This window comes from Nyctereutes procyonoides, unplaced genomic scaffold, assembly GCF_905146905.1.
Source record: "Nyctereutes procyonoides isolate TBG_1078 unplaced genomic scaffold, NYPRO_anot_genome, whole genome shotgun sequence".
Lineage (NCBI taxonomy): Eukaryota > Metazoa > Chordata > Mammalia > Carnivora > Canidae > Nyctereutes > Nyctereutes procyonoides.
The window spans coordinates 14,982,455-15,004,112 of NW_026575037.1; the positions used below are offsets into that span (position 1 = coordinate 14,982,455).

General features: G+C 41.6%; 1 long non-coding RNA gene across 2 annotated transcripts; it reads left to right on the plus strand.

Annotated features, from left to right (window-relative positions):
- Positions 1-3,704: 3,704 nt before the first annotated feature.
- Positions 3,705-12,713, plus strand: LOC129506023 (uncharacterized). 2 transcript variants are annotated; one of them, XR_008663666.1, is made up of 4 exons: positions 3,705-3,877; positions 6,556-6,629; positions 10,340-10,544; positions 12,350-12,713. It is a non-coding gene; the product is annotated as an uncharacterized LOC129506023 (long non-coding RNA). The 2 variants fall into 2 exon arrangements; XR_008663667.1 differs by lacking the exon at positions 6,556-6,629.
- The last annotated feature ends 8,945 nt before the right edge of the window (positions 12,714-21,658 follow it).

Genomic DNA, 21,658 nt, shown 5'->3' on the forward strand with positions numbered 1-21,658 from the left:
TAAGTGCAAGAGAGGCTGGGAAATGTAGTCCAGTCACATGACCAGGAGAAAAGGGAAATGGGATCTCAGGGATCAATTAATTAGTCTCTGCTGGAGCATGACCATGAACTAATACTAACTCTGAATCTTCATCCCTCAATATTAATTTTGTGAGATTGTTCAGCCTTTTTACCTTGAGCTGGTTGAAAGTGGTGGCTTCTTAAGCCAAATAAAACCGACACAAATAAACAACGCTCATTTTAAAGAAATTAGAAAATACCAATTCAGGTGACTACTTGATATACATCTTAATCAATGGTGAACTCTATTGGTACAATCCTGCTGAATGGTAGGGAGTGTGTGGCTTGATCTCTTAAGATTATATTGAATAATTTGAAGCAGAGAACTAAATACAATAATAGAATTTTAGAACTAGAGAAAGCTTAGAAATTATTTAATCCAAAACTTTAATAGATGCTGGCACTGAACCCAAAGCAGAGGGAAGATAGGCTCTGATGTTGATACTCTTTCCATTTCATGGGGAAGCATAAAAACTTGACTTACCAATGTCACACTGTTAATTGAGAGAAGTGAGCCTGGGACCCAGCGCTTCAAATTATGAGTCAATGCGCTCTTCACATATATTTAACACCCCCTACCTCATGTATACATATATGCATTCGTGCTCCTCTTCAGAGTCATTCATGTGAGTTTAATTTACAGTCCACTGAAATGGAAGGAAGACATGATTAATGTGCATTATTCTCAAAATGAGGGGCTAGCAGGTCTGTGGTGTTACATCTGTAATAACATCATTTACACAGCTTGTGTGCTGTTTTGCAAATAGCCCCAAAGTATTTTGTGTGTTGGTCACCAAGTTCGAAGAGAAATGAGATATTCTTTTCACTGGTCTGGAAAAGAGCAAGTTGCAGTGGCTGACTTCAGAATGCCCCATTGTTCCAAGCCTAACAGGTGCAGGTTCCGACACTAAGGGTCGGATCCCATTACCACTCGAGTTGCATGGATCACTGACCTTGAAAGGGGTCTGCACACACATCAGTGTGGGACCCGTCCTTTAGGAACCACGGCCACTAATCTGAATGGCTATTTAGAGCTGTGAATGGCATTTAACAGGCGTCCCTCCATTCTTCCAGGCTCATTGAAGAATCCCAGTCCTTCTCCTCCTGCTCATTAGAACTGACACTTCCCAGGCCAGAGGGATGACCAGGATGAATCAGAGAGGTGAGATCTTCATCCTGAAGGACAGGGTACAGTTCAGGGCCAGCTGGGGATGAAAGAAGTCACTCTTGGCAGTTGGGGCTTGGAGCTTATGATTGCGTCTCCATTATAACAAACATGCAATTATGTGGAATATCTCAAAGATACCTTCCTTTGAAAGTTGGATGATTCAATCAAGTCATTTTCATAGTATTCTCTTAAAAAGAGTAAATCCTTCAGCTCTTATGCCTATAAACCCGCCCACTCTTGACTTCTGAAACAGACATTTTTCCTATGAAGCTTGTTTGATGTTCTGTTTGCATTTTATTTACATCATTTAGCGTGTAGCTTGCTTTTGTATGCATGGTGGTCATATTTATGATGGGTTAATTTCTTGAAGTTAAAATATAAGAAAGGGCATTACAAATATTTTAGTAATCCAACTGAATTTTGAGGGCATGTGGCCACTGTATGGCTATTTCTTGGAGCAAATTTTTTGCTATTGGGTGCAAACTAGGCATTTGCCACTCTCAAATCTCACAGTTAGACTTAGTTGCTCAATTGATTTCCTACTGATTTATTGAAGGTAGTAGCATTACATAGAGGCATATAGATAACTTCCATCTGGCCTAAAAAGGCAAGATGGAAATGATTTTCTTGGGGTTGATTATCCAGCTAGTCCATTCATTCTGATTAAAGTAGATGCGGCTTACAATTGCGGATGTGCTTATAAGGGAAGATGCCAATGAGGAGAATGATCTTAGATACTTTCAGCGACATTATGAGCAATCTTTTTAAAAAGCGACACTCTGGAAAATTTTCCATTGTTTTGAAATGGCACAGTGGCTTGCATATGTATTCGTCATATTAAGTAATGATTTCATTCATTCATTTAGCAAACTATGAACACTTTTTATGTGCAAGATATTAGAATATAAGGCCAAGCGTGACATGACCCTGGCCATGGCTTACAGTTTGGTGAAGGAGACAAACTTCTAGCTACCAAATGCTGTAGCACAGGTTTTGGTGGTCATCTATACCATCCTAAGGAGATGTCTACCTATGTATATGCTTACATGAACTGAACTTACGGGCCTCTAGGGCAGTGGGAGAGTCCTGTGAGGGCAATGTGGAGGAAGGATCATGAGTTTTTCCAAGGAATGTCAGAGAAGGCACGAGGGAGGAAACTCCGAGCGCTTTGCCAGACAGAAGAGGCACAATGAACAGAGGAACTGAGGAGTGAGCAAGAGAGGAATGGAGGCGAGAGTGATCTTTTTAGAGCAACTGGAGCATGACATAGACATGGAGCAGATGTGGTCTGTGACACAAATACATACACGAAGCAAAGTAATTAGGAGGGTGGAAATTTCAGCCACATGCTCAGGGGCAAGAGGTATATGACTTTACTGATCCTTCTATTCATCCACTTATTTGTAGAAACTCTCATTTTGCCATGTGAAGGAAACTTAATCTTCCTCAATTTGCGCTGAATTTCCTCACTTTCCCTAAATGCCAGGGGCCTTATGAAGATATAGATGGTGGTGCAGTGGGGTGGGGCATCAGGACCCTAGTTATCAGTTCTCCAAGCTGGATTCCAGGGAGGTGACCATTGTCCTATCTGACCCTCTGTCATTAGCTCTCCAGGGCTGCCACCAAGCTGTGTTCAGAAGGCTATGGTGCTGCCCCCCAGGGGGCAGGAATCAACTTCTAGATCATCTGCTTTATCAAGCTGTCTAGGGCCTGCTTTGGTTAGTCACCCCACATCCACTTCTCTGAACATTAGCTGCCCATCTGGGCTATCTGTTAGGAAATGAGGCATGGGATCTTACACTCTTGGGTCACACCACCTTATTGAGGAGGCATCCGTTTGCCCTTTTCCAGGAAGATCAGAGTACAGGCCTCCTTTCTCAGGGACTCCAAGCTTCCTTGGTCTCATTACCTCCTTTTCCTACGATTTTCTGCACCAGGGCTAGCTTTTGTAAACTTGAAGGTGTGGGATGTGGAGTTGGTAGAGGTGGTGGAGAATCTTTGCTCTTAGTCATATTTTTTCTTTCTTTCTTTCTTTCTTTCTTTCTTTTTTTTTTTTTTTTTTTTGCTTAGGTTCTGTGGATTTTTTTTTTTCTTTTGAAGACTAGGCATTTGAAACTCAAAAGCCATTAATAGTTTCCTTTCTTCCCTGTTTCTACCTTGTAATCCCTTTCCTGAAGTAAGGGATCTAGAAATGTCGATTTCAGTGTTCTCAGCCACAGCAGCACATTACCATCACAGTGAGGACTTAATGACTAATACAAAGCAGTAGGTCCACTTCCTGAGGTTCTGATTTAATTGATCTGGGTTCGGGCAGGAATACTGGTGTTGTTTAACAAGCTCCTCCCCAGTAGGTTCTAACTATAGTCAGGATCAAGAATTACTAGACTAGCAGGGTGGTTAAGAAAGGTCCAAAGTATTAAAGAGAATGCAGGAAAAACATCAGCTTATATTGCAAAGTATTACTCAGGTCTAAGACGCCAGCACTGCATTTGGAAGAATCTTGAATTCCCTGTAATGGAACTTTGACTTTATCATGTTGGGAATACAAGACATTGAAAGAAAAAAATTAACTAGTATTTACTATACACCGTGTGCTAAGTGCTATGTTTTAAATAGTCATCTAATTTCAGCCTGAGATAAATTCTGCAAGGTAAGTCTTCTTACCCCCTATTTTGCAGATGGGGAAATGGACCTCAGTGAGGTTATATAAATTTCTCAGGGTTATTGGGTAAGCAAATATCAGATCGCTGATTAGAATCCAGATCCCTGATTCAAAACCCAGGCTATTTCATGAAATACTGTTGCCTCCCAATGTGATGTGATAAGAGAGTTTATAAATTGAATAAATCAGTTAAGAGTTCTGTCAACAAAATGGTAGAAGAGGGAGTGGTGTCTGGGTGTCTCCGTGGGTTGAGTGTCTGGCTCTTGATTTTAGCCCATGAACCCGGGGTTGTGAGATTGAACACTGCGTCAGGCTCTGCACTGGGCATGGAGTATGGTTGGCATTCTCTCTTTCCCTCTCTCCCTGCTCCATACCCCGACTCTTGTACATGCTCTCTCTCTCTAAAAATAAATAAATAAATTAATTAATTAATTAATTAATTAAAAAATTAAAAAATGATAGAAGGGCCAAAGTTTAGCCCCAAAGGAATGGGTTAGCTTGTGGCTGTCATTGCCTTCTCTCTCGGTTGTTATCATCATACATTCAATGGTTATTGCTGCTTAGTTGTTTTTTTTTTTAAAGATTTTATTTATTCTTGAGAGAGAGAGAGAGAGAGAGGCAGAGGCACAAGCAGAGGGAGAAGCAGGCTCCATGTAGCGAGCCCGATGTGGGACTCGATCCCAGGATGCCAGGACCACACCCTGGGTCAAAGGCAGATGCTAAACCGCTGAGCCACCCAGGGACCTCTTAGGTCTTTTTTTTTTAATGACTGATTTTTTTTTATTTGAGTGTGGTTGACACGTGTGAGATTAGTTTCAGGTGTGCAGCATAGTGATTGGACAAGTTTAAACATTATGCTGTGCTCAAAACCTATGTAGCTACTAAGTGAAAGCCTGTACCTCCCCCCCCCCCACCTACTTGGCACATTGCCCCTGCACTTTCCCCCCCTGGCTTTGTTCTCTGTGTTTATAAGTCTGAGTCTGCTTTTTGTTTGTTTATTTTTTTTTTAAGATTCCACATATGAGTGAAATCATATGGTATTTGTATTTCTTTTTCTGAGTTATTTCATTTAGCGTAATACCAGCTAGGTCCATCCATGTTGTCACAAATGGCACGATCTCATCTTTTTTATGGCTATCTCATACTCCATTGATTTTCCTATTCACTCATCTATTGATGGGCTCTTAAATTGCTTCTATATCTTGGCTATTAAAAATAATATTGGGGTCATATATCCTTTCGAATCAGTGTCTTTGTTTTCTTTTGGTAAATATCCAATAGTGGAATTTTTGGATTACATGGTATTTCAGTTCTGATTTTTTGAAAAAACACCATACTGTTTCCCACAGTGGCTGTAACAATTTCCGTTCCCACCAACAGTGCCTGAGGGTTCCTTTTCTCCACATCCTCGCCAACATTCGTTGTTTCTTGTCTTTTTGATTTTAGGTATTCTGACAGGTGTAATGCAATATCTCATTGTGGTTTTGGTTTGCATTTCCCTGATGATTAGTAATGTCGAGCATCTTTTCCTGTGTCTGTTGGTCATTTGTATTACTGTTTAGGTCTTAAGCTTGCTTTTAGCATGAATAATTTAGTGACTCAGAAGTTAACATGACTTACAGTATTTATTTGTATTTGTTCTACGAAAATAGAATTCTTTACTAAATAATCAGGTTTTTTTTTTACCAACCTCTCCCAATTTATCTATTTATTTATAGTAAATATAGCTTTTGTAATTAATGTCAGCATTTTTTTTTGCATGTAAACTACAGTGTCACAGAGCAAAGAAAGAAAGCAAAACTCCAAAGTGCAAATAAAATATCCTTGCTACTACCTTGAATGGGGCTTACATAACCTTTGCTTTCCTTGTACGCTTCAGAGGAAGATTGTCGTACTTTCATCTTTAGATTGCTTCAATCTCTTTTCATGACAGTTATCAACATCATTGATATAAAAGTTGCTAATTATGTTCCTTACCTGTGACCATTAATTTTCTTTTTCTGCTTTTCATTATTTCTGCTGTTCATTGTGTATGGGGGACAATGCACATACAATGCTCATGTGTACTGTCCCCATTTTTCCTCCTTTAGTTAAAGGTGGGCAAAATCCCTTCTTTAAAACTTGCTGCTGGATAATTTACTTGCTAAGAGATTGCCCTGCATTTTATTGAGTGATTTCTTATTAGAGACATCAGAAAATCAGAATATATTCTGACATGGTTTTGCTTCCACTGGTTATTGTCTATTTACTTTTCCCAGTAATCCAGGCCTAGCAGAGCACCTGGCACAGCTCAACACATGTTGACTCCAATATGGTCTTCACGTGCTAAAACAGTATGGGATAAGCCAGGTACATTTAATCATGCATTGCTGAAATTCAAATGTCCTTGTTATACATCAGGTGTCCAGAAGTATAAGATTCTGATTTGAGAGGAATTCATGATAAATTTCCCCTTTCTTCTGATACTGAAGTCATTCATGCCCGGCCTTCCCATCTCGACATGATAGTGAGGTTCCCTTTGATGTCCTACAATCTCCATATTTGTTTCATTTCCTCTTCCAGAGCCACACACTTATTTATCTTCTCTGTGTATGTTTTGGGGATGTATCTACTTAGTGAAAGAACCTTTTCAATAACCTCTTTTGCTTTCATTATGTTTCCATCAGCCTTCCTCTTTTATTACACAAGTTGACCTGCGCCCCATCAAAGCAGGAAGAGGTTTTCAGCATAAAGGATCCAGGTAACACAGAAGAGAGATGCATAGTGGTGGAAGCCAAATACCGAGGGTGGCAGCAGCTAGAAAGGTGAAGTCAGGGCTAGGTGGAGGAGTAATGAGGGTGAAAGGAGGACATCTCAGGAGGGATGTGTGTATTTGAAAAGGAGGGCAGAGGAAAAAGATAACCTAAGAACGAAAACATAAATACGGTGGTTCATCTTAAGGAATTGGAATTGAGAATAATATGAGCCCTGGCTTTTCAAGTCTTAGATGAGTTCACCTGGCTTGTTTATTTTTGACTTTTATTAAAATCTGTTATTATGACTATTTTTTTGCATTTATCCTTTAGAAGACGTCTCCATTGTTGTGATATTGTTATATTTTGTTGTGTTATGTTCTTTCTTTCCTATTTTTTTCTCCTATAAGCAGTGTTGGGCATTGTTTATCCTCAGTAATGTATTTGGAGTAATCTTTGTTTTTTCAAACAAAGTCTCTGGTATGTGCATATATCTGAACTTTAATTTATGCCATGCTGTACAACACTGATGGTAGTCAGTTGTAGTTGAATTAAAAAAAAAAAGATCAGTCCCAGGAAAGAATGATGATGGTGAGGGGAATAGTTTAAAAAATTGGATGACCTGACAGGTTGTTTTGAATGTTTCATGGTTAGAGAGGGAGAGGCAAAGAATAACTTGCCAATATTCTTTTATTAGGTAAGATTATTTGAAAAGAGTGAGATTTCAGAAACTCCTCAAGTAAAGGGAACATTCCAACCAGCAGAAGAAGGAGCCTAGGAGGCTGGAACAGAGGACCTGAATAGAGAAGCTGTGCAATATGAACCTAATGCTTATTTCGTGGAGGCTCCTGCCCTGACTTTGTCCACACCTGACAATTTGTTGGTTTTGGTGCAAGTCTTTCGTCCTTTTTTGTCCTGACCAACAGCTTTTTACAGTTTGGTGAATGAAGTCTGGATCAGGCATAGTCAGCAATTGAGATCGCATGCTGGAAAATAAGATAAAGAATAATAATAACAAAATTGTGTTATGGAGATCACTTCCTTTAGATTATAGATAGACACAAATAATGCTGTCCTACTCTCCCAAATTTCCATCTCTGAGAAATTCTGTCTCAGCTCAATTAGCCTACCTTTTATGAAAACTTTTCTATGTCCCCAGCAGTGCCTGATGTTCTCTTTCCTTTCACTATGAGAGCATTTTCAGTCTTGTCTTATCCCCACAGTAGGCAGACTATGCTTTAACTCCTTTTCGCTTGCATATAAGAAGTGCCAAGTATATATGTTTGAATGAAATACAGATTAAGATGCATGGCCGATATTGAAGTAATGTTTCTATTTCAACTGAATTGGCAGGCTCTGCTCTGTGTTTGTAATGATCACGTAGATAATTCTCTATGCACGCGTACATGTTTTAACTTTTATGTGAGCATGTAAGTGTTTGAAGGTGGTGGCAGGAAGAGGGGTGGCATCCAGGCTCTGGAACTGCCTGCCTTGGCTTCCAATCATAGTGCTTTCATTATCCAGCTGTGCGATTTTGGGCAAAGCCTTTACCATATCCTATTGAAGTATTCTCTTGTGTGATGGGGATGATAGCAGCACCTGTCTTATAAGACAGTTGTAAGAATAGAATAATAGAATACATGTAAAGCATTTAGAACAATCCCTTTCACTAGTGAATACATGATAAATATTAGCTATTGATATAATTATTATTACAGTCTTGTGTACAAATTCTGTCATCTGTGTAGTTCTTATCTCAAATACCAGATTATAAACTTCTTGTGGGTAAAGACCGTTTCTCTATTTCTTAGCTCAATCTTAAGCATACAGTAAACTTTTAATAGTTTTCTATTTTTTAATTGTTGGAAATAGGGTGATACGCTGGAGCCCAGAGAGCTCATGGAGCCTCATAACATTTCCCTGAAACATTCCAGGCAGTAAAAGTGTAAAGGTAAATGATAGTTCTGAACCCAGAAGAATCCCATATTTGGCCAGAAAGGCCAGAGCCCTCTGGAAGTTTCTGAGACGGTAATAAGAAATATTTATAGCTATAGGCAAAATCTTTTTCAACAAATAGTATTAAAAAGAAAGTATATATATTCCAAGTTCTAACAAGATCCAATTACCACATAGCTGATGGGTTTAGGCAATTTAAAATTTTATTTTTTTCTTGTTGCTGCTTTTGTTGTTTTATAGTAATGAGATTTGATCTTAAGTTCTGCTTCGTTGCTATGTCCTGAATTAATCTTATCTAGGATTATCTAGGTGGTATGTAGGTGGTGCAGAAGTTAGCCTGAGAATATGTAGTACAAATTTTCAGACCCTGTTCAAAGAGGAAAAGGAAGAAAGGACCGAGAACATTGTGGTATTGGAAAAATATCCTCATCTTTTTCAACATTTTGAGATGAGTGAGACTCCACATACATATTGTTAAGTAAATGCCACCTTCACCATGAGACCATCAAATATTTTAAGAGAAATTAAATCCTTCAGACTCTGATTCTTTTACACTGGACTCATCAGAATCTTCTTTTGTAAGAGCAACTTGATAGCTAAGACACCCCTGGGGCCTTTATTCTTGAACGAGGAGGTCATATTTTTGCCAATGCTCTTTGCAACCTGAACCAAGAGAAGCTCAAGTTCAGCTTCAAATTTGGAACCCACAACCCTGAGTGAGTTTTAATGCTGATAAATTTATTCTCTCCGCAAACTCTCAGAGGCCACGCTTGGGATAAGGTGGATATCTTATAAAAGCATGTATTCTGAGGAAGGAAAGAACTGGTAGGCCAGTCAAGGTATATCAGAGGGTCAGGTCATGGGCAAAAGTCAACCTGTGCTGTGGCATTCTGGGAGTGCTGAGAAGTGGAAATCCAAAGTAACGCACCCTCGATTCCACACAGGAGAAGAGTTAAATGTCAGGGGTGAATGGGTTTTGTGGATGGAGTTCTCAATGAGTTCACAGTGAATACTGTATGTGTTCATTCATTCTTTGAACAAATACCCATTGAGTAGATGCTGTGAACAAACATAGCGCAAGTCCTAGAAATACAGGGGTAGCAAGGCAGACGAGTCCCTTTCATCAAAAATAAGCAAAGCTGGACACTAGTTAGAGTGGGAAGGGCAGAATTTAATCAGTAAGAACTATTGCAATAGAGAAAAGAGTCCAGAGTGAACTGAACTCAGCTTTGATCTGTGCAGAGGTGATCAGATATTTTAAAGAGAGAAGGGGAAAGGAGGAGGGAAGGTGAGGACGGGGGCTCGGTAGAGTCAGGGAAGAGAAAGGTTCCAGAAAGCAGGCAGGGAAGTTGGTCCATGTGAAACTGGTGTCTATGCTATTAGGTCCCTACTCTCCCACAGTGACTACGAGGCGGGGCCCTATTTGCAGGTGTTGGCTGGAATAAATAGCAAATTCTTTTGGCAGTCTTGACTTTTCTCAGGCAGGCACTTGAAGGGGGACTGGGGTCATCTTAGGAATGTGGGGTTCAACTGTTAGAAACTATGTTAGTGTTCGTTCAAATCTTGGTACACCAAGACTGAGGCCCTAGTCAAGAAGAGGGCTCACAGATGTCCCTCTAGGGTTTGGTCAGGAAGAGAGTTTTGGTCACTTCCCTTGTGGAACTCCATTCTATCAGGAAATTAGAGCATAACATTTTAATTAAATGTTTCATTGAATCTATTTATATTATTTTATGATAAGGGTGCTTATTCTGTTCTTCAGATGTTCCTCACAGGATTGGTAAAGAAGAAAACTCATCAATTCTCCAGGACATTAATTAACTTGAGAAATTCATGGAAGAACTACTTGGAGTCAAGTGTGACGTATAAATGGTATCATCTATTTCGACATGTTCCTTTCACTGTCTTCAAAACATCTACGAGGACGTCTGGGTTGCCTACCTCTCCATTTGGCATCCCCAAATGAGGTATGGGTTTATATTCAGAAAGTCTGAACTCTCTCAAATCAATGATTCAGATATGTCATTTCAAATACATGAATACATCTTTCTTTCCCTATTTTTGATTTTGACAAGGAGTTTTGAAAATTTTCAGAACCAACTGCTGTTCCAAGTCTAGAAATAACTTCTTAGTTCAATCAGCCCCAGCACTATCTTCTCGCCACTTCTGTATTTTCATAGTGGGAGACTCAAAATCAGAGTAGAAGTAGGACCTGAGTTCTAGTCCCAACTCTGTCATACTTTATGATACAGGACAAGTCAACCTCTTAGGGCTTCAATTTCCTGCCCTGAGCTCAGCAGAACACAGTAAGATGTCCCCAGATGGAAAAGTGCTGTGAAGATTAAAATCTGTTATACACATGCTAGTTTTCATTAATTTTGTAAGCATCCATTGTGTTAGGAGTGCAGAGTGCTGGCTTAGGCGCTATGGGGGAGGCAAATTATGGACACGAGACCTGATTCCTACCATTAAGATACTGAAAATCAGTTTGAATAGATGACATAAGGAATTAAAAATGATACAGAGAGAACTGTGATTTTTGTTGTAGTTTTGCTTTTTTTAGGGGAAGGAGTTGAAAGAACCATGAACACATTTTTCCCTCTACATCTTAAGCCTTATATAGGAAGGTCTAGAAAACACCACTATATCTAATGTGCTATTGTCATCTATTAGAAAAAGGATACAAAGTAAGGCAGTGATCTGGCCACACGCACAAGGAAACCAGCCACCCACTTCTCTGATGCAGCACATGATGATCGGCCATGTGGTGTCTCCCTCCATGGGGCCATTGTCTGGAAGGATGAGTGATAGGCAAATGTGACTGTTCAGAAGAATCTTTCCTCCAGAGAGGCAATATGTGTCCAAAATGGATCAAAATCTCATTTCTCCCCTCCATCTTTAGTTAAAAGTTTCACCTGGGTGATTTGTCAATTTAAGCACGACTGAGGTTCAAAGTCCTGTCACCCTGCAGGCCCTCGACTTCTTGTCTCTTGTGGTCCCCTATCATACTTCCCAGAGCTTGGGGCTTGCAGCCATGAAAAGGAGCAAAGAGATTGTCTGTATCTCAACAAGGTCCTTGGCGTGCCAGACCAGGAGGGCCAGGTTGCTTCCTTCTCCAACCTGCTGCCTCCCTGGAAGTGACAGCTGAGGACTGAGTCTGCCACGAGGGCCAAGTGGCCAAGGGGACAGGGCACTCAGGATTCCTCTAGTCCCCTTTCCCGTAGTACGAAAATGACAGTGCATTCTTCCACAAGAAGCATCTGCAGCCCAGTAAGGGCGTAAGTAACAAAAACTTCCTCTGCAAAGCCAAAACTGATGGAAATCCTCAGCCTGATTTTCCTTTGGTTTGAAATGCATGCTGCTGCAAAGGCAAGTGACCTTCCTTTATTGATGGAATACCTTGAAAATTTCCTTCACAGTCTGTTGTTGCCATGCCCGACTGAGCAAATCCGGCTCTCTCCCTCTGCTCCCTAGGGGAAAGCCTCAGGACCCCACCGGAGAAAGGGAATGATCGATTAATGATGAAATTGGCCAACTTGCCAATAACGATAAATTGCTTTGTTCTTCCCACAGCGAGGATGCCAGCCCCGTGTGTAGCCGGTGCCTGGAGACAAAGGATGGGAACCCCGCTCACAATGAACATAGATGAGCTTTCAGACCCATAATGAGCACAATGATAACAATAAAAGTGGCTCACGTGTCTGGCTTGTTTTTGACCAGATTTCAAATGTTTCACGCAGTCTTATGATGAGATATTTACATTTGTTTGCAGGAGAAATGCGATGGCAGTAGTCAAGATTTGGCCGGAACCAGCTTCTCTCCCCTTTATGTGGGTGGATGAGAGTGTCCATGAACGTGCACATTTTAACATGTATAAAATACTCTAAAGACAGCAAAACAACTAGAAGACCTCCCGGAAATCTGCAGTCCCCTTGAGGAAATAAAATTTGCACATGAAACCACGTGCAAATATATATAAAACAACGTGTCAAAAAGGACAAATTGATATACACCGCCACTATTTTTATTTCGTGTTTTTGAAATCATGGAATTAATTGTTTTTATTATAAGGGTAATATATTAATTATCCTCTGCCCATGTAGAAAATCCACAAAATAATGAAGATTGAAGTAACTGTTAACTGCAAGCCCACCTCTCAGGAACAAGAAAAGCGACCGTGTAACATTTTAATGTAATTCTTTCTGGTCTTTTTAATTTTTTCTAAAGCTTACAGACTTTATTCATAAAAAAGTGTTTTGCACATATTCTATTTACTCTCTAAAAAAAGGTGGAGGGGGGAATGCCTGGGTGGCTCAGTTGGTTAAGTGTCTGAGGTCATGATCTAGGGGTCCTGGGATCCAGCCCCATGTCTGGCTACCTCTCAGTGGGGAGCCTTCTTCTCCCCCTGCCCTCCTTTGCCCTCCCCACCCTGTTTGTGCTCTCTCTCGCTCTCAAATAAATAAATAAATAAATAAAATCTTAAACACAACAAAACCAATGTGCCATAGCATTAACTACATTCACATTATTGTGCAACCAATTCTGATCTTTTAAAAAAAAGGCATAGACACATGAATATGATAGATTTTTATTTTTTTATTTTAATTTTTTGGGGGGCATAGATTTTTTTATTATACTTATTTTTCTAAGTAATGTTTTTTCTTAGTATCAAAGATAATGTTCAGTGCAGAATACTTAGAAAATACTCATTATTCTAACACTAAGAAATATTAATGTTATATTTTATCAGTTATCCTTCTAGCATTTTTCCATGTGAGTAAATGTACCTGCAAAGGTATGTATCTATACACCATTTGCATTTGAATTTACAAAGACAAAATTATATCAAAGGTATCAAATACCCTTTCCTTTAGGATTATTTTGTGAGTTATTTGATACCAATAAATCTGCACCTATAGTTTTATTGCCTTTTATTTTTTCATTCCACATTGGTGAATGCAAAATGAATGATGTAGTATGTATGTACTATCGGCATTTTGTGGTCACTTCCAGTGGAAAGGCTGGAGTAGTTTTTTTTCTTTTTTAAGATTATTTATTTATTCATGAGAGACACACAGAGAGAGGCAGAGACAGGCAGAGGGAGAAGCAGGCTCCATGCAGGGAGCCCGATGTGGGACTCCAGCCAGTTCTGAATTGAAGGCAGAGGCTCAGCCACTGAGCCACCCAGGCGTCGCAGGGCTGGAGTAGTTTCAGGTGAAGGAATGTAATTTCTCAGAGAGAGCTTTCTAGAGGAGGTGAGTGTGAGGGCTAGGAGGATACAGGACCAGGTCCCCCACCTTCTTTGTCTACCATGAGCCTGTGGGCTATTTCTGCTGCTCTTCTGGTGTCTGAGGCATTTGCCGGGGGAGTCAGAGTTCAGCATGTACCAGAGGCGAGGGACAAGGGAACGTTCTGTGGGTTGTAGAGAAGTGGCCTGGTCTGACTGCTGAAAATCAGGCTTCCTGTTTCTTGTTTGCTGGCTAAAAATGTCTTCTGTTGAGGTTGTAAAATAATGGTGCTGTCGTTGAGTGCTGAAGCCAAGAAGAGTTGGTACTGAAAGACAAATACTTATCTGCTGCCTAAGATAGAATGTTTCCAGATACCCAAGAGAATTTAAAAATACTCCTTAAAATATAAAATAATTTCAGAATTTCAGGCAATTAGTAACAAGTGGCAAGTAGGCCAGATTACAGAGAGCTTGAATTGTATCCTGGGGCTTGACAAATTGAGACTCTGGATTCATAGCAGTCCTCTTTAATCAGTGATTCATATAAATTGATACATGTCACTAGTCATTTTATCTACTAATCACACAGGCTACAGACAAAGCTGAGAGATTTGCTATTAGATTGTTGGGCAGGGGGTGGGGGAGGTGGAAGTAGCATGTGTAACTTGAGGTCATAAAAATTCATTTACTATGCCAAACTAAATATATAAAATTTGTAGTTGAAAGAGATCTGGGTACTAGATTTAATTTTGTTTTTGTTTTTTAACTGATTCGCTGGGTGATCTTAGACAATCACCCAACTTTCCTCATGTTTTGGGTTCCTTTTTAGTGTAATTAATACTGTCCACGGCTACCACAGCTTTTGTGAGGCGTGAATTTGTGAGTAGATATGGGAACACTTTGAAAATTAAAAATGCAATGCAAGGAAACTATCAGCTCAGGACTTTCATTACGCATCAAGCCTATAACATAAAAGAACAAAATTGGTTTTCCATATGGTCTGAAGTAGCTGACTGGCTATTATGTTTGGGAGCATGTGGGGAAAACTTTCTTTTCTGATGTACATTTACAAAAACTTCTCATAAGAACAATTGAGCAGTTTTGAAAAGATAGACCATTAAAACATACACATAAAATAAGATAGTCTAGATACAGCCTAAGTTCATCTTTTTTGTGATCATGTTTGAATTACATTAAGGCATCTGATTGCTATGTGGGGCAAGGACTATGACTGGTCATGTCCCCATCTCCAGTGCTTCAGTCAGAGTCTGGCACAATAGTAGGCATTCAATGTTTATGGAATGAATAGATGGATGAATGAATGAAAAGTTGGGTCTTGGGTTTTTAGGCGGTAAGCTAGTAGGTTAATGACATCTATCAGAGAAACCACTATGTTCCAGTTAGAGTACTAAGAATTCAGCTTCATCTGCTGTATTTATCAAAAATCCTTGGTAAAATGTTCAACTAGCAATTGCATGATAATGATTGTATTCCCCAAAGACACACAAACAAAACATGGTGGTGGAGGAAGGTGAACATGGCTTATGTTGTAGAATTCATCCAAGCTGTGGGACACACATATCCATCCATCCATCCATGCACCCAGCAAATACATGTCTATTTGAACACATACACTAAACACACACACACACACAAAACATATATTCTCATTTCTTGGTTTGATTATTAAACCCAGCAATTTTGAGTTCATATGGAAAAAACAGACCCTCTTGTTTGACAGTTGAAGAAAGCTGTTGAGTGACAGTTTGAGTGAGGTAACATGGCAGATTAGCAATGCCTGACTTCCCCTAGTGGCTACATAAGGGGCCTGGGGCTCTGATTTGGGTTGGAGTCCAGGAGCCTGAAGTAGGTGGATGAGTGATTAGAAGTGAGACTTGGTTATAGGCCATGGGTGTAAAGTCTGAATTCAAGCATTGGTGATCCAAAGGGTGAAGTCTGTGTGCTGGGATAGGATAGGATGGTTTAAGAGACAAGTCTTAGGGTAATCCCCAAATAACACTGCAGGGAGCTAGAGAGAGAGACAGAGAGCGAGAGAGAGAGAACTTTTTACTAGGGACCTATCACCCAGTCTGTTAAAGATGCTTTGCTAATTCAGACAAATGCAGAACATTTCTAGAGCTTGGATGTTCTAACTTCTAGGTCATTTCTGAAGGCACCACAGAAAATCAGCACATTTTGCCAGCAGGGCAATGTACTAAGCATATTCCAGAAGTAAAAAACCCAAGCAAATGGTCAGGATGGTGGGCATTGTGATAGGCACAGCCAGATCTGCTTTTTTTTTGGGGGGGGGGGCTCATGCCCCTCCCCCCAGCTGACAGACCCCAGCTGCTTCCAGGCAATTATCTCTGCTGAAGAAAACCCTTCCCCTGGAAGGTCTTAGTTCGGTGACTGCTCACATAAGGAGAATAAACGTATGGCTTCCTCATTCCAATGTAAGCAGCTAGGAAGTGTCACTCTGGCTCTAAGTGGGACTAGTTGAGGACCGCACTATAGTAGCATCACAGCTCCCCTTCTCCCTCTGCTCATCTGCTCCTTTCCCTTCCTGGTCCCGGGTGCTGCTTCCAGAAGCGCCCTAACCCCCTGACCACCCCCCATAAACACCTGCAAGCTTCTCTCCATCCCAGAGGCCACTCCCCTGCCAGGGCCTGACCTGCTTTCCCGGCTGACAGTCAGCTGATTGTTTTTCAGGAGATGGCTGTGACAACCGTCTGACAACTTGTCGTGAAGGTCTATGTTAAGATCTAAAGAAGATGGGTGAAGACCAGATAATGTCCTGACACATCAGCGTTTGGCTCTACTGCTGTCAGCTCACTTTAAAGAGGCAAGGCCTTTCCCGCAAGGCTTTGATCATCTCAGCAAGAGGTTTTTGATTTTGGTTTTTTTTTTTTGTTGTTGTTGTTGTTGTTTTGCCCATTTTACAGATTTGGAAACCAATGCCAACGGAGGGTTACTGCCATGAGCAAGAACCCATGAGTAAAGCAGCAGAAAAGGGACTTCGAACTGATCTCTTACAAAATAGATGAAAACAAGACTTTAAAACCAAGAGGACTGGGATTTATGAGGGGGCCACAGGCAGGGAGGCGGGCGAGAGAGCGTCTCTAAGGATCTACTGAAGTATCAATGGCATGGCACTGATGTGTAACCCAGGGGATGCGCTGACTCAGCCTGGCAGGGAATTCTCAGGGACCCTGGGGATGGGGAAGGGACAGTTGAAGATGCTCCCCACCCCTCCCCCCTCCCCTCCCCTCCCCCCGCCCCTTGAGGTGAAAGATGCAGTGAGAGAGGCCTGGTGACACTTTCTGGGATGGGCAGCTCTAGCCCCAAAACTGAAAAAAGCAACTTTTCTGTGCAGGATCTCGGGGTCTTACGGGAATCCCCACCATTTCGGCCAAGACACCAAGCTTTTCGTAACAAAGACTCACGCTCTCTTGGGTCCCACAAATGACACACACATAGCTGCATGTACAGTCCTGTGTGATGTACACGCATATAACGTTGTTAACATTTATAGGTCATTCCCCGCCCCCCCCCCACTAGTCCCTGTCTGTGGCTGATTGTCCCCCAAACTATCCCCCCCACACACCCCGCAGCGCTCCGCGAGCTCAGCCTCGGATTGCGTTTCTCGCTCAGCGGTGTGTGTGTGGGGGGGGGGGCGGTGTGTCCCAGACACGCACGCGGAGCCTTGCGCGCCGAGTCCACGTTTTCCCACGGTTTCCCCCTCTCCTCCCGGACCCCGGTCCTCCGCGGCGGCCGCGCAGCCTCCCGTGCGGGGAGAGCCTGCAGATGCAGCTGCGCCCCCGTCTCCGCGGCCCCGGTGCAAGGCGGGCGGGCGAGGCGGCCCCGGGGCAAGCCGGCCGCTCTCCGGCGTCCGTGGCCCGTCCGGGCTCCGCATCCCCGGTCGGCGACCAGCGCCCGACCGCAGCCCGAGCGGCGCGGGGACCCGCCCGCCTGCACCGCGCTGCCGCGGCGCGTTTCTCCAACAGCAGCATCGCGGCATCGCAGAATCGCGGCAACAAATGTCTCGAGGTACTACTATTTCCCCAACGGACGTGCGGCAAAATGATCCAAGGAGGACCGTTGAATAATAATCCTCGTTAAAAACCGAACCGAAGGAGACGCGATCATTCTGCAAAAGTGTGCTAAGGCGGGGAGGAGGGGAGTGTGTGTAGGTGGCGGTGGTGATGGTGAAGGGGGGGGGCACCGAAATGTTTTAAGACAAGATTAATAATTTGCTCATTAATTTTATTGGATAATTACACATCATGGGTCTTTGCAGAGTAGCTCATTTTTGAAATTAGAGATGCCTTTTAGGTTTTCTCCCGTACAATGTGCACATCAGGTGTGCAGAGGGCTCTTTAGCATGCAAAAAAAAAAAAAAAAAAAGAACACGGTATTCGACAATGTGCTATTTTTTTCTATAAGAAGGCAGCCTTTCCTAAAACGTTAATCTGCTGCTGCTGGAAAAAAAAAAAAGCTCCTAATTTAGAAGAAATTAGAGGGAGAGTCTACTCAGCAAACACCTCTGTTAACAGCTTCATTAGTATGTATTTTCACATAATTCAATTAGCCAAAACACATACACACGCTAACAGTGCTGTTCCCTGCTCTGGGAGTGTCAGCAAGACTTGAAGCAGATCTGAAACAAAATTGCATAAATGGCATGTAAAGCTCTGTGCATACAAAGATACCTTCAGGGTTCTAATAAATTCATGAAACTTTTTAAAGTATGATTTCCTAGCAGGCAATCACTTTTAATTAACAGGATCACCTACAGCAACACATGTCCTTCAAAAACTTACATTATTTTTTCTTTTTGAATTTCAAAGTTTCTGTAGTAAAAGTTGAATAGCTGAGTAGCTTAACCTCAAAAGGATTCCAGGCTTTTATGACAGTTATAAATCACTGTGGTGCCTTCTTTATAAGAAGAAAAGATTCTTAACACAACAGAGAAAGAAGGAAATCTCTTTTTAGTCATAGCTAGAAGCAAGCATTTTCTCCAAAGGTCAAAAAACTTTTCCTCAGTTAAAGAATAATTTTAAGGACATTGCAGCTACTTGTACAAGTAATCTCTTATAATTTACTTTATGAATTAAACATTCAATTTCCAGGATTGTGGTTTGACACGGATGGACTCGCCTCTTTCTGGAACCGGTTTTGTACAGTTTCTCGTGTTTAGCTTTTAGTAAACACGGGCCAGGGCTGAACGCAGGATCTACTTAATGAGCCCTTCTCCTTAAGGCAAATGAGAATCCATCTACTCACCAAAGGATTCAGTGGAGTGGTTCTTGCCACTTCTTTTTCTCGGGCCTTTGTTTGAAAGACAGGGAGATGCTCATAAAAACGTCTAGGGCTAATGATAAGGCTGCAGAAATTCAAAAAAGAGACCATTCTGAGATGAAGGGAGGGTAAGAGACACCAAGATGAAACCTGTTCACCTTCCCCCCGCCCTCGTCCTGAAGGAACCTGGGCAGTTGTCTGAAGGTCAACTGGAGAATTGGGCTGGTGTCTTCTGCCCCCTGCAAAGCTAATAAAGTACCCACGGGGTGGGGGTGGGGGGTGTGCGGATTACACCGTCCAGACCTCCGAGGTGAGCAGTGATGGAGCAGCCTCTGCAGACGTAGGCAGTACTGCATCCAAGCAGGGCTCTGGAAGCACCCATGGCACCTCCTGAAGCCGGCCACCATCATTTCTCACTGGGTGACTGTGGCAGCCTCCCTGCTGGTCCCCTGCCTAGGGCTGCTCCTCTCAGACTCATTCTCCACCACGGGTTCATTCGCTGGTCTTGGTGGGGAAAGAATTAGGGTGGCCACATACTGTACGAGGTGTTAAGGACACAAGATTGTTTCAAAACAGAAATGTGATCGTTTGCTTCCAAGCTCAATAGTCTCAAGAGATTCCCACCATCCTTCAGATAACATCTAATCTCCTTAATATGGCACAAAAGCCCTCTATGATTTTGCCCTCTGCTACTATTTCCGGTCTCAGCGATTGCTCTCGTTCCCCTCTCAATCTGACTTCTAGCCATATTGGACTGCTGAAGGACCCAGCCACCCAGCCAAGGGCTGTTTTCTTTCTTTCTCACATGTTTCCCCCTCCAGATGTGGCTTTTTAGTTGTACTCTCTGGAAGATCCCCTTTCTCCTTTTCCTCAATTTGAGTCAAAGGCTACGCTAGTTAAAACCTACTCATTCATCAGGTCCCCACTTAAAGATCAGGTCTTTACATCCTTTAGGAAACCTTCTCTGACTCCCCCAGATTGTTGACCCTTCTAGGCAATCTAGATGCACTCTCTGTTCATTTCAATGGCAGCCCTCAGTTAGTTAGTGAATATTTATTGAGCACTTACTATGTGTCAGGGGATACTGATGGAACAGTATCCCAGTACCCCAGGTACAGTTCTGGGGATATCATGATGAAACAGTAGCTTTATGTTCTAAAGGAACTTCAATTTCAGTGGAGGAGAATAAAGGTAAAATAGCTATTCAAGCAAATAAGTAAGTAAACAAGGCAGTCTGTGATTGTGGTAATCATGGTGGGGAAGAGTGGTCTGCTTTGAGTCGGGGGTTGAGGTGAGGTCCCTGTGAGGAGATCACATTTGGGCTGAGGTATGAGTAATGAGAAGAAGCCAGCCCACGAATATCTAGTAAAAGATCATGCTGCGTGCAAAAGAAGGAAAAACAAGCCCACAGCCTCTGAAGTAGCAATGAGCCTGGGGTGTCCAAAGACCGAGAAAAGTCAGTGTAGCCGTTGTGTACAGGCGTGTCTTATACTTTTCCAGAAAACGCCTTGATCTAGGGTCCCATTAGCCACCCATTTGGCTCTCACACTAAGCAGTATATTACAACTAAGTCTTTACCAGAGAAATGGCTGTTATTTTGGCCTTCACAGGTCATTTTTGTTGGTTGAATTTCTCAACTTCTTGGGAACGAAGCAGGGTAGAAGGCTGCCATTTATTGGGCCCCTCCAAGACTTCAACATTAGTGAAATAAATGTAAATACTTTTTCTATGTGGTTTGTTTGTATATGCTGGGTTTTTTTTCCTGTGTAGAAAATTTTTTCATAGTCAAATTTATTATTATTTTTGGTTTTGGTTTCTAAGTTTAGGTCATAGTCAAATTTATTATTATTTTTGTAGGTTTAGGTCATACTAAAGCTTTTCTCATTCTGAAATTTTAAAAAGTTTCCAGTGTTTTGGTTTTTAAGAGCAATTTTAGGTGCACAGCAGGATGAGAGAGAGGCAGGTACAGAGATGTCCCAGAGACTCCCTGCCCCTCGTCCCCATGTATGGCCTCCGGCAATGTAGATGTCACTCGCCAGAGTGGTGCGTTGTTACAGTGGATGAACCTCCATTGATACATCACCATCACTCGAAGTCCATACAGTACATTGGGGTTCACTCTTCAAGTTGTATGTTCTGGGGGTTTGAACAAATGTATAATGCATGTATCCATCTTTTTAATAGCATAGAGAGTATTTCCATTGCTCTAAAAAATGTTACTTTTTTCTAGTTTTAAAATTTCAAGTTTTACATTTAGATCTTTTTATGTATCTGGAATTTATTTTTTGGGTGAAATGGTTGAGATCCAACGTAATTCCTTCCCCCAAGTTTATTAAGATATGACTGACAAAATGGTAATATAGTTCAAGTGTGCAACATGATGATTTGATATATGTATATATTGTGAAGGGATTCACACAATCAAGTTAATAAACACATCTGTCACCTCACAATGTACCCTCACAGAAACTTTTAATTATACAATACTGTGTTACCAGGTATAGTCACCATGCTACACATTAGACCCACGGAATTTATTCATTTTAGGATTGTAAG